At 41.5% G+C, this 11,826-nt stretch overlaps 1 long non-coding RNA gene across 1 annotated transcript; it reads left to right on the top strand.

Moving 5' to 3' along the window:
- The first annotated feature begins 347 nt into the window (after nucleotides 1–347).
- LOC122238462 lies at nucleotides 348–9,100 on the top strand. The gene is made up of 3 exons (XR_006217394.1): nucleotides 348–794; nucleotides 8,597–8,704; nucleotides 8,802–9,100. It is a non-coding gene; the product is annotated as an uncharacterized LOC122238462 (long non-coding RNA).
- The last annotated feature ends 2,726 nt before the right edge of the window (nucleotides 9,101–11,826 follow it).

Here is an 11,826-nt window from a genome sequence, read left to right as displayed (position 1 = left end):
ACTTTAATTAGCTTCTTATCGGTCCTGCTATCCTGTCATGTGGATGTGCCACATTTTCCATTGTCCTGTTTAATGGCATCGGGCCTATTTTTAGTTTGGGAATCCTATGAATAAAGCCGAGATAAATATAAGCACGATTTTGTTGGAGAGATGCTCTGGGCTTTCTTGTTTTTGTTTTGTTTTTTTTTTGTTGTTGTTTTTTTTTTTTTTTTGGATTGTGTTGATTTTCTATCATTGTGTGACAAATTCCTACAGACATTGTAGGTATTTATGATCTCATAGTTGCTGTAGTCACAAGTCAGGCTCTGCCCAGCTGGGTCCTCTGCTCAGCGGGTCCCAGAGCCGTGGGCAAGGTGCCAGCAGGCCATGACCTTTCTGGAGCTGAGAGTGTCCCAGGTTGCATGGTGGTTGTCACACAGGTCCTAGAAGTTGTGGGACAGGCCCTCAGACGCTACCTGGAACCCCTGCCATGTGGCCCTCACCTCAGCTGGACGAAGTCGCAGAAGTATCCTGACTGTGCGTGACGTCTACCTGTGCTGTAGATGATCAGTCCGAGGCGGTGACATCTGTCACCTCTGACAAAAGACACAGTAGGAGGCAAGTCACAAGCTCAGGGCACTTGAGGAGAGAGTCAGCGCCAGGAGGTAGGAGGTGACATTGGGTCACCTCGGTGTCCGCCCGCCTCACATGTGTATGTGCTCCTGCAGTTGAAATGGTAGAGTCAGCAGGTCGGCCTACGTCTTGCTTCGGTGACCCTGACGGCAGCCAAGTGCGTGCACTGACTTTCTTTCCAGGTGTGTCAGAGTGGAGGGCCATCCCGGCTTTCCCAGTGCAGGGGTTGATAGCTTGGGTGGTGTTGTTTTTATTAAAATATTTTAAAAAATTAATTTATTTTTTAAGAGGGAGCATGGGAGAGGCAGAGAGAATGAGAGAGAGAGAATCCCAAGCAGTCTCCATCCACGCTGTCGGCACAGAGCCCAGTGCAGGGCTCAAATCCGTGCACTGTGAGGTCATGACCTGAACTGAAATCTAGAGTCACCCAGGTGCCCCTTGTTGTTTTTAATTTGCTCCTGTAGTGGATGAGTTAGAGTGTCCCTGACGACCTTGAACATGGTTCCAGACTCTTATCAGCCACTTGGATGTGTTTTTCAAGGTACCCGCTCCATTCTGTCTCATTTCTGAAGTGCCCACAATGCTGGAGGAAAGTGATATTCTACACATATGTGTGATGCCTGGAAATTCCCCATAAGTGGTAGAAAATAGGTTGTTTCAATCAGTCAACCCTTATACTGGCAAATATATAAAATGCTAAAACTATTCTAGGGTACTATCCCTGGGGACGTGACTGAGTACATAGAAAACAGAAATAGTGTAAAATAAGTGATTGGCATTTATAAGTAAATTTAGTAAGATTAAACACCACAAAGTCAACATATGGAATAAATCGCATTTGTATACACCAACAACAGTGAAAACACAGATAGATACAAAAAGAGAAATTAAATTTAGATGTTGATAATATTTACGAAACAATAAAAAACTTCAGCAGGAAAAAGTCTAGGGAAGATGTACAACACACACACACACACACACACACACACCATCACTGACAGAAATTAAAAAATACAACACGGTGGGATGTGTCAGGGTCGTGATCTGAAGATTGAACACAATCCCAGTCAACATACAGACTCTATTTCTGTGAAAACAGATGATTTTAAAACGCACGTGGAAATGCAAAGGGAGGCAACCTTGACCAAGGGAAACCAGAAAGGACTCCTGCTGCTTGCTACCGAGACTTATTGCAAATGTACGACCATTAAAGCAGCATGGTGTTGCACGAGAAGAGACCAGAGCAAGCATAGAGTCATGCCCGTGCATGCTCGTGTGCTGGTTTATTAAAAAAGGCAAAGCGTAGGTCATCTGCTGACACACAGGGAAAATACATAATTTGACCCTTATCCGAATCCTCTCCCAACTGCAATTTCTGGTTGATCGTCCATCTACGGCTTAGCAGAACATCTCTGTGAACTTGAGGTAGGCAGGGTTTTTTCAAGCAGACCTACAAAATATTAACGATAAATGGGAAAATGATACCCTGGTTTATATAAGAATCACTGGCTTCGTTCATCAGAGAAAACCCACCATAAGAGGGTTAAAAAGGTAAGTCTCAGAAGATGTTTGTCTCCCACCAACCGATCGGGAACTGGTGTGGGGGTTGTAGGAAAACTACCAATCATACGAGATAGAAAATGCAGGGTGAAAGTGGGCGAGTTCTCCGGTCACCCCAATAAACAGGTGAAAACGTGTCTGTGTCCTCGATGGTCACCAGGGACAGGCACGCCGAACCCATAATGAGGTGGTGATGGGTGGTGCCATCACGGCGGGGCTGGGGCCCAGGACCCCATTGCAAGGCTTGTGGGGAGCAGGCACCTCTCTTCTGGAAGACGGTCTGGTGTTTCCTACTAAATGTCCATGCTGCACCCCAAGACCAGCGAGGTCACTTTCAGGGGAACACCTGTCTTAGGACAGGGACCCCCAGAAGCCCCTCCCTGTCCAAGAATTCAATTTAAACTCATTTACTTAAATGGTGTTTCCAAGATATTGTGCATGGACACTATCATCACATGGTATGGTAAGTATATGTCGATAAAAATAACTCAAAATTTAAAAAATTGGAGCGCCTGGGTGGCTCAGTTGGTGAGGTTTCCGACTCTCGATCTCGGCTCAGGTCTTAATCTCAGGGATATGAGTTCAAGCCCTGTGTTGGGCCCCACACTGGGCATGAAGCCTACTTTAAAAAAAAAGATTAGGGGCGCCTGGGTGGCGCAGTCGGTTAAGCGTCTGACTTCAGCCAGGTCACGATCTCGCGGTCCGTGAGTTCGAGCCCCACGTCGGGCTCTGGGCTGATGGCTCGGAGCCTGGAGCCTGCTTCCGATTCTGTGTCTCCCTCTCTCTCTGCCCCTCCCCCGTTCATGCTCTGTCTCTCTCTGTCCCAAAAATAAATAAAAAACGTTGAAAAAAAAATTAAAAAAAAAAAAAAGATTAGAAACTAATTAAAAATAAATGGCAAGTGTCCCATGAGAAGCTGGTAACCGATGGGATAAGATGGAAAATGCCAGGCAATGACAGGATTTCAGGATGACACCTGGCCTCAGCCTGGCGAATCAATGCTTGGAGACACTTGTTGCCTCCTGGAATCCATGCGGCCTTGGCTGTGCGTGTGAAAGCCGGTGACACTGATGCCAAAGGGCACGCTTTGCCCCTGCGTTCTGGAAACACAGCCCGCAGAGAAAAATTGACTGGCAGAAGCAAGGACGAGCCCTGTCTGAAAATCATCGTCATCACCGCGACCCCTTCTAGGTCACTCAGCCAGAGCAGTCTTTCCTACGGGGGCTTAATGCCACGCAGGACCTGAAAACGAGGTCCAAGTCGTGACGGTACTGAACACGTTCCCCAGTGTGGGACCGCTCGCCCGTACTGCTCAGGCTCAAACACGCCTTCTGAATTTGTCCCTTCGTTTCCAGTTCCCACCCCTTTGAGATCCGTGGGGGACTCAAGGAGACTGGAACCCCTGCATTTTTCTCATTCATCTAAAACTACCTGAAATTCGCGGGTGGGCCGGTGGGCACTTACTCCACTGAGAACGTTCAAAATGATCCCAGACGCTAACCCAGACCTTGCTGCCTGGAGACTACAAGGAAATGGGAACCACCTCTAACCCCCACCACACCGCCTCCACGCACAACAAAAAGATGCTGCTGATTTTCGAAAATTACATTAGGCGGGTGGTGAGAACTGAGAATTTGATGGGCTGTAGTGTAACTATTTTAAGCCCCTTTGCCTGTTTTATGTGCAGTGAAGTGATTCAGATGGGAAAGTATTGAATTTTGGCAAATGGGATGTGGGGCAGGCATGGCTTGCGGGAGGGGCCACATCAGGCTGTAGACTCTGTGGCCCAGCGTCTAACGTTAACCCTCTGCCTTCCGCCGGCGACACTGGCCCTTGTCAAGTGCTGGTCTTTGTGACTCTCTGGGAAGGACTCTTTCCTTCTCTGCTCTGAATCTTTTTTTTTTTTCTTTCTCTCAGTCTTTACATAAGAAACTTGGTGACTTTTCTCGATTTCTGTGGGTTGGGGGGGGAAAGAACAGATCTAAGTGAAGTCATTGTGGGAACAATACCATTTTGGCTGTGTTTACGCCAAGCAAGTGATTCCTGGTGCTGCTTTCTGTGGTCTGATCTTTTCGTTCTGTGGTAAAAGCATCTTACAAAATGGAGCAGGAACTTTCTGAGTCAACGGACAAGTGAGATTCAGATTCTTAGAGCGTCAAGCCGTTTGCGTCTCTGAACGCCAGTCTCTTGCAGCTAATCCAACAACTATAAAGACTAGTTACCTTTTTTGAATTACTGAAGTATTTTTTCTTTTTTAAAAATTGAAGCGTAATCAACACGCAGTGTTATGTTAGTAGACACATAGTGTACAATATAGTGATTCAGCGTTCGGCCCATCACTCAGCGCCTGTCACGACCAGGGCAGTCACCCCACATTGTTATGAAACTATTGACGGTGCCCCCTGGCTTGTCATCCCTGTGACTTACTTATTTTATCACTGGAAGTTCATACCCTCTTAATCTATTCCCTTTATCTACATCACCCCTTTCTCCACCCTCCTCCCCTCTGCAAAATGCCAGTTTGTTCTGTTTTCAAGAGTCTATTTTTTGTTTGTTTGTTCATTTATTTGTTTTGTTTTTAAATTCCATGTATGAGTAAATCACACAGTTTGTCTTTCTCTGTCTGACTTATGTCACTTAGCCTAATGCCTTTTGGGCTCATCCATGTTGTCACAAATGGCAAGCTTTCATTCTTTGTTATCTCTCTGTCATATTCCATTATATATATAGACCACATCTTTATCCATTCGTCAGTCAATGAACACTCGGGATCTCTCCGTAGTTTGGCTATTGTAAAAAATGCTGCTATAATCATTGGGGTGCATGTTCGTCTTCAAATCAGCATTTTTGTATTCTTTAGATAAATACTTAGTAGTACAGTTGTGGGTCATCAGGTAGTTCTATTTGTGACCTTCTGAGGAACCTCCACACCGTTCTCCAGACCGGCTGCACCAGTTTGCATTCCCACCAACAGTGCCGGAGAGTTCCTCTTTCTCCGAATCCTTGCCAACACCTGTTGTTTTCTTGTGTTGTTAATTTTAGCCATTCTGACAGGTGTGAGGTGGTATCTCATTGTGGTTTTCATTTGTATTTCCCTGATGATGAGTAATGTTGAGCATCTTTTCATGTGTCTAAAGTAGGGGAGATATTTTGACAGTATTTTTAATTTAACAAAACACAACATAGATTTGTGCTTTAGAGTTTACAAAGCATTCTCTCTTTTTGTGTATTTGTGTTTGTATTTCCCTGATGATGAGTGAGGCTGAGCATCTTTCCATACGTCTGTTGGCCATCTGGATGTCTTCTTTGGAATAGTGTCTATTCATGTCTTCTGCTCATTTCTTAACTATGTTGTTTATTTTTTGGGTGTGGGTTTGATAAGTTCTCTATAGATTTTGGATACTAACACTTTATCTGATATGCCATTTGTAAATATCTTTCATTGGTTGCCTTTAGTTTTGCTGATTGTTTCCTTCACTGTGCAGAAGCTTTTTATCTTGATGAGGTCCCAATAGTCCATGTTTGCTTTAGTTTCCCTTGCCTCCGGAGACAAGCCTAGTAAGAAGTTGCTCTGGCTAAGGTCAAAGAGGTGGCTGCCTGTGTTCTCCTCTAGGATTTTGATGGTTTTGTGTCTCACATTTAGGCCTTTCATCCATTCTGAGTTTATTTTTGTGTATGGTGTAAGAGAGTGGTCCAGGTTCATTTTAAAATTTTTGCTAACATGTATTTATTTTTGAGAGAGAGAGTGAGGCAGAGCATGAACAGGGGAGGGTCAGAGAGAGGGAGACACAGAATCGGAAGCAGCCTCCAGGCTTTGAGCTGTCAGCACAGAGCCCGACACGGGGCTCAACCCACGAACCATAAGAACATGACCTGAGCCTAAGTCGGACACCAGACTGACTGAGCCACCCAGGTGCTCCTCAGGTCCATTTGTCTGCATGTCGCTGTCCAGTTTTCCCAGCACCATTTGTTGAAGAGACATCTTCCATTGGATATTGGATTTTTCCATTGGGTATTCTTTCCTGCTTTGTCAAAGATTAGTTGGCCATGTATTCAATGGTCCATTTCTGGGTTTGCTATTCTGTTCCTTCGATCTATGTGTCTGTTTCTATGAAAGTACCATACTGTCTTGATGACTACAGCTTTGAAATATAGACTGAGGTCCAGAATCATGATGCCTCCAGTTTCATTTTTCTTTTTTAGGGTTGCTTTAGCTATTTGGGTTCTTTCGTGGCTCAATACAAATTTTAGGATTGGGATATTACTTAGCCATTCAAAAGAACGAAATCTTGCCATTTGCAAGCACATGGATGGAGCTAGAATGTATTATGCTAAATGAAATCAGTCAATTAGAGAAAGGCAAATATATGATTTCACTCTTATGTGGAATTTAAGAAACAAAACAGATGAACACATGGGAAGGGAGGAAGGGAAGAGAGGGAAATAAACAACAAGAAACTCTTAATGACAGAGAACGAATGGAGGGTTAATGGAGGGAGGAGCATGGGGGATGGGCTAAATGGGTGGGCACTTGTTGGGATGAGCACTGGGTGTTATGTGTAAGTGATGAATCACTGAATTCTACTCCTGAATCCAATATTGTACTGTATGTTACCTAATTAAAATTTAAATAAATAAAATAAAAAATAAATAAATAAATGCCTTGCTGTGGGTCACACAGAGTGATTCTCAAATCCAGCTTATCAGATCCTGTATCTGACATTCTGGCTCTACCTTGCAATGCCTCCAGAGAATTATAATATGTCATATATTCTTTTGGCAACAGATTCTCCATTAACGTCATTTGGAGACATACTTTTGTGAACATATTCATTCATTTCTTTGCTCATTCATTCATATATTCACATAGCAAACAGTAGTTAAGCACTACAGACTTTTACGCTGACATTCTGAAAAATACAGACGTTATAAGTCCTAATCACATATGAATATGTGGGCATTTATTCGATGATATTAAATTATGTTATTTTCTATAAATTTATTCAAATTTAAAATAAAATATTGAGGCGTTAAACAACATATTGTGAAATTGAAGATATAGAACAGAGTCATTCATGTACGTAGTAGTATGCACCCAAGTAAATATTATTGGATAAATATCAATTATCTTTGCTTAAAAAAACCCTGGCAACTTTGTAACAGCATTACACCTGCTGATGCTTAACACTGGCCTGACACCCCCCATCTGTTCTCCTTTACTGGCAGTCTCCCCATGCACATAATCAGGTAAAATACAGACATTTAAGAGGCAATCCTAAATTATTTCCAGATTCTTGGGTACCAAACTAAAGCTTTCAGATAATTGAAATGGTGATAAAGTGATAGATATTTTAAATATTAGTTATTTCTTCCATTACATGCCCTAGAGACAATGCAACTATACATTTTTCTTTTTTCTTTTCTAAACAGCATAAACATATAAATATATTGGGGACTTCCTGAGTAATAAATAGCTCCTGCTGTTGAAAACACCTAAATGCAGAGAGTTTATGTGAGTTTTAGTGTCTGAGAAATTCTGAGAAATTTATTGCTGACTGAAACAAGTAAAAAGTAAACAGAAGATTTGTTTTTGCAATTTAGCTACCCTGTGCTGAGGTTGTATAAGAAAGAGTTATGTACATTTTGGAAACAAAAACTGACATGGAATAATTGAGTAAAAGTATAATGAAAAAAAAATATCTGGAAGATATTATGCAGTAAAACATGTTAGTCGTAAAAAATGATAGAGCCTACAATTTTTATAGACATCCTGGAAAGAGTACGAGTTGAAGTCTTTCTGTTCCCTGAAATGTTTATATTTGCTAAATGTGTTTTACACAAATGAGTCTTCAGCTAAGTGACCATTACCCAGTTTAAATAATGGAGCCACAATTTAGAAAAGTGTGAAACGGGGAGAGTGGCTGGCCATGAGAGGAAGGTTTGGAAAAGTCAAGTGGAAGGAATTTTAGAGGGGAGTAATGAGCGGGTTAAAGTAGATTTATATGAAAAAATATTGCCTAGAGCATAACCACAAGCACATAAGCATTACTCTTTAAGGCTGTGAGTTCAGCCAAGAATAAAGATGTAAAAAAAGAAATGAAAATTCTAGCCCCAAGTATATGAGTTTTCTTTTCCAAAAAAAGATCAAATATTCTTTGAAGCCAACATTGAAAATCATTACTACCATCAAATAACGTGAGTCTTTGTATATTATTATTCACCTTAAACAATAAAGGAATTCTTAGAGCTGAAAAGTCAGGATGGGTAATCAAGATGCTGCAAGAGAAAGTATTATTTTCAAAATGTGCTGGAACCTCTTTGTTCAAGAATAGTCTAGAAATACTTTTCTATCAGGATTTGAACAGTGAGGTTCAGAGGAATTAACACTAAAATGTGTAACTTTTATTTTTCTCTTTTTCATCAGCACCCTCCACCCCATTTCAAGCTTCTGAGGAAGGCTCTGAGCCTGAGACCCTATTCAGTGACCTCTCACTGACTTTCCATGTTTCAAAACCGAACAGTCTTCAAATGGGTAAGCAAACAATTCCAGGTTATTTTGATATTTGTTTAAAAATTATTTAAAGTTTGAAACATTTAAAAATAATGGTTCTCTACAATCTCTTTCACAGGTAGAAGCAGAGGGAATACTTTCGAACTCACTGTCTTAGGCCAGTTTTACCCTACTACCAAAGCCACACAAAGACGTTATAAGGAGAGACAAGTACAGACCAATATTTCTCATGAATACAGGTTTAAAATCTCTCAACAAAATGTTAGTCAATCGAATCCAACAATGTATAAAAAAACATACATCATGATCAAGTGGGATTTATCCAAGATACACAAGGCTGGGTCAACATTTGAAACCAATTAATGTAATCCATCACATCAACAGACTAAAGAAGAAAAATCATATGATCAAATCAACAGAGGCAGAAAAAGCATTTGACAAAATCCAAGATCCATTTATAATAAAAAGCTTTCTGTAAACTTGAAATAGAGAGGGATATCCTCAACCTGATAAAGAATTATCTACAAAAACCTACAGCCAACATCCTACTTAACAACGAGAAACATAAAGCTTCCCCACTAAGATCAGGTATGAGACAAGGATGGGAAAGAAAAAAAAACTGTATTTATAGATGACAGTACTGGTATGTAGAAAATCTGAAGGAACTGACCCCTCCCCCCCAAAAAAAACCTCTTGAAACTAATATGCAGCTATAACAAGTTTGTAAGACACAAGAGTAATATATAAAAATCATTTGCCAACAATGAACAAATGGAATTTGAAATTAAAAAAAATATCATTTACATTAGCACCCCCTCAAAATGAAATACTTAGGTATAAAACTAACAAATTATGTATAAGATCTAAATGAGAACAACTACAAATGTCTAATAAGAAAACAAAAAACAAATAAATTAATGGAGAGCTACTCCATGTTCATGGATAGGAATGCTCACTATGGTCAAGATGGCAGGCTTTCTCAAATTGATCCATAGACTCCATGCAATCCCAGTAAAAACTTTAGCAAGTTATTTTGTGGATATTGAAAACTGATTCTGAAGTGTATATGGAGAGGCATAAGACCCACAATGGCCAGCACAATATTGAAGGAGAACAAAGTTGAGAGACTGGTGAGTCAAGACTCACCATAAACCTGGAGTTGTCCAGACAGTGTCGTATTGGCAAAAGAATAGATGAGCAGATCGGTGGAACAGAATAGAGTTCCCAACAGTACACCCCCATTTAGTCCATTGAGTTTTGACAAAAGAGCAAAGGCAATGCAATGGAGCGAGACAAACTTTTAACAAATGGTGTCAGAACAACCTGATGTTCACGTGCAAGAAAAATGAACCTAGACACAGACTTACATTCTTCACAAAAATTAACTCAGAATGGATCATAGACCTGAATGCAAACCATAAACTATAAAATTCCCATAAGATAACATGAGTCAGCCTAGATAACCTCGGGTATGGTGATGCCTTTTGAGATAAAATACCAAAGACACAATCCATGAAAGAAATAATTGATAAGCTGGACCTCATTAAAATTAAAAATATACGCTCTGTGAAAGACAACATCAGAAGAACAAAAAGACAAGTCACAGGCTGAGAGAAAATATTTGTAAAGACGTGTCTGTTACTGGACTGTTATCCAAAATATACACAGAACTCTCAAAATTCAACAATAAGAAAACAAGTAACCTGATTATAAGATGGGATAAAACCTTAACAGACACGTCACCAAACAAGATGTACAGATGGGAAATAACATACGGACAGATGGTCCATATCCGACGTTATCAGGGAAATACAAATTGAAATAGTGAGCTAACATTACAAGCCTATTCAACTGGCCAAAATCTGCAACACTGACACCAAATGCTAGTGAGTATTTGGAGCGGCAGAAACTCTTATTCTTTGCTAGCAGCGATGCAAAATGGTGCAGCCACTTTGAAAAAGAGTGGTTCTTTACAAAAGTAAACACACTCTTGCCACGTGATCCAGCAATCGTGCTGCTTGGAAATGCCAAACCTTGGAAGCAACCAGTAAGTCCTTCAGTAGGTGATGGATAGATAAACTGTGGTCCATCCAGACAATAGAATATTATTCAGGGCTAGAAAGAAATGATCCATATAAATCCATTCCAAGACACTTAGGAACCCTCAGTGCATACTACTAAGCGAAGGAAGTCAGTCTGAGAAGCCTGCATACTGTGTGACTCCAGTGAGAGACATGACACTCTGGCAAAGGCGAAACTATGGGCAGGGCCGTCAGAGGGTCAAGGGTGGGGGACAGATGACTATGCGGAGCACAGAGGATCTTTAGGACATTGAAAATACTCTGTGTGATACTATAATGAGGGACACATGTCATTATACGTTTGTCCAAACCCACAGAATGTACAACATCCAGAGAACTCAAGGTCAACTGTGGATTTGGGGTGATTTAGACCTATCAGTGCAGGTTCACGGATTGTAGCGAAGGCACCATTCCGGTGGGGGTGATGGGGGGGGGGGAGGCTGTGTGGGGAACTCTGCACCTCCCTCCCAGTTTTGGTAAAAAAAACCTAAACATGTTCTAAAAAATGAAATCTTAAGAGAAATAATTAAAGTGCCAACAGATTTTTGACTAATATCTCATACAAGGGCTCGAAATCGAAGATTGCTAAAAGCAAACTACATGATGTATCTAATCAGTGTTTGGAGAGTAAAAAGTTTTATATTGTTAGCCATACAACATAAAATTCAGGAAAAAGTGATGAAAACACATGATTCAGCTTTAAAAAAACACAATATTTGGTTTACATCTTTTTTGCATCTGTCTGCGTCCCCCGGAAACAGACGCCAAATTGGGGTCAGAGGTACAAGAGACTGACTGGGGTCGGACGCCCATGGGGGGTTGGGGCCACGCGGGCAGGGGTCTGCAGAGTGACTCAGGTCGGAGGTCGGGAGAAAGGTGGAGGAAAAGGGGGAGTTTGGTACAGACAGCCTCAGACTGCTTCCCTGGGGACGACCTCCACGAAGTTTCCTGGGAAGGTTTGTGCCATCCGTGGGACACAGGGAATGAGGGGCCATGTGCCAGTCGCCCCAGGGCGAGGATGCGCTTCACGTCCTCGCCGTCCTGCCGAAGTAACGTCCTCGC

The sequence above is a fragment of the Panthera tigris genome, chromosome B2, assembly GCF_018350195.1.
Source record: "Panthera tigris isolate Pti1 chromosome B2, P.tigris_Pti1_mat1.1, whole genome shotgun sequence".
Taxonomy (NCBI): Eukaryota; Metazoa; Chordata; class Mammalia; order Carnivora; family Felidae; genus Panthera; species Panthera tigris.
This window is presented reverse-complemented; position numbering and strand designations above follow the sequence as displayed.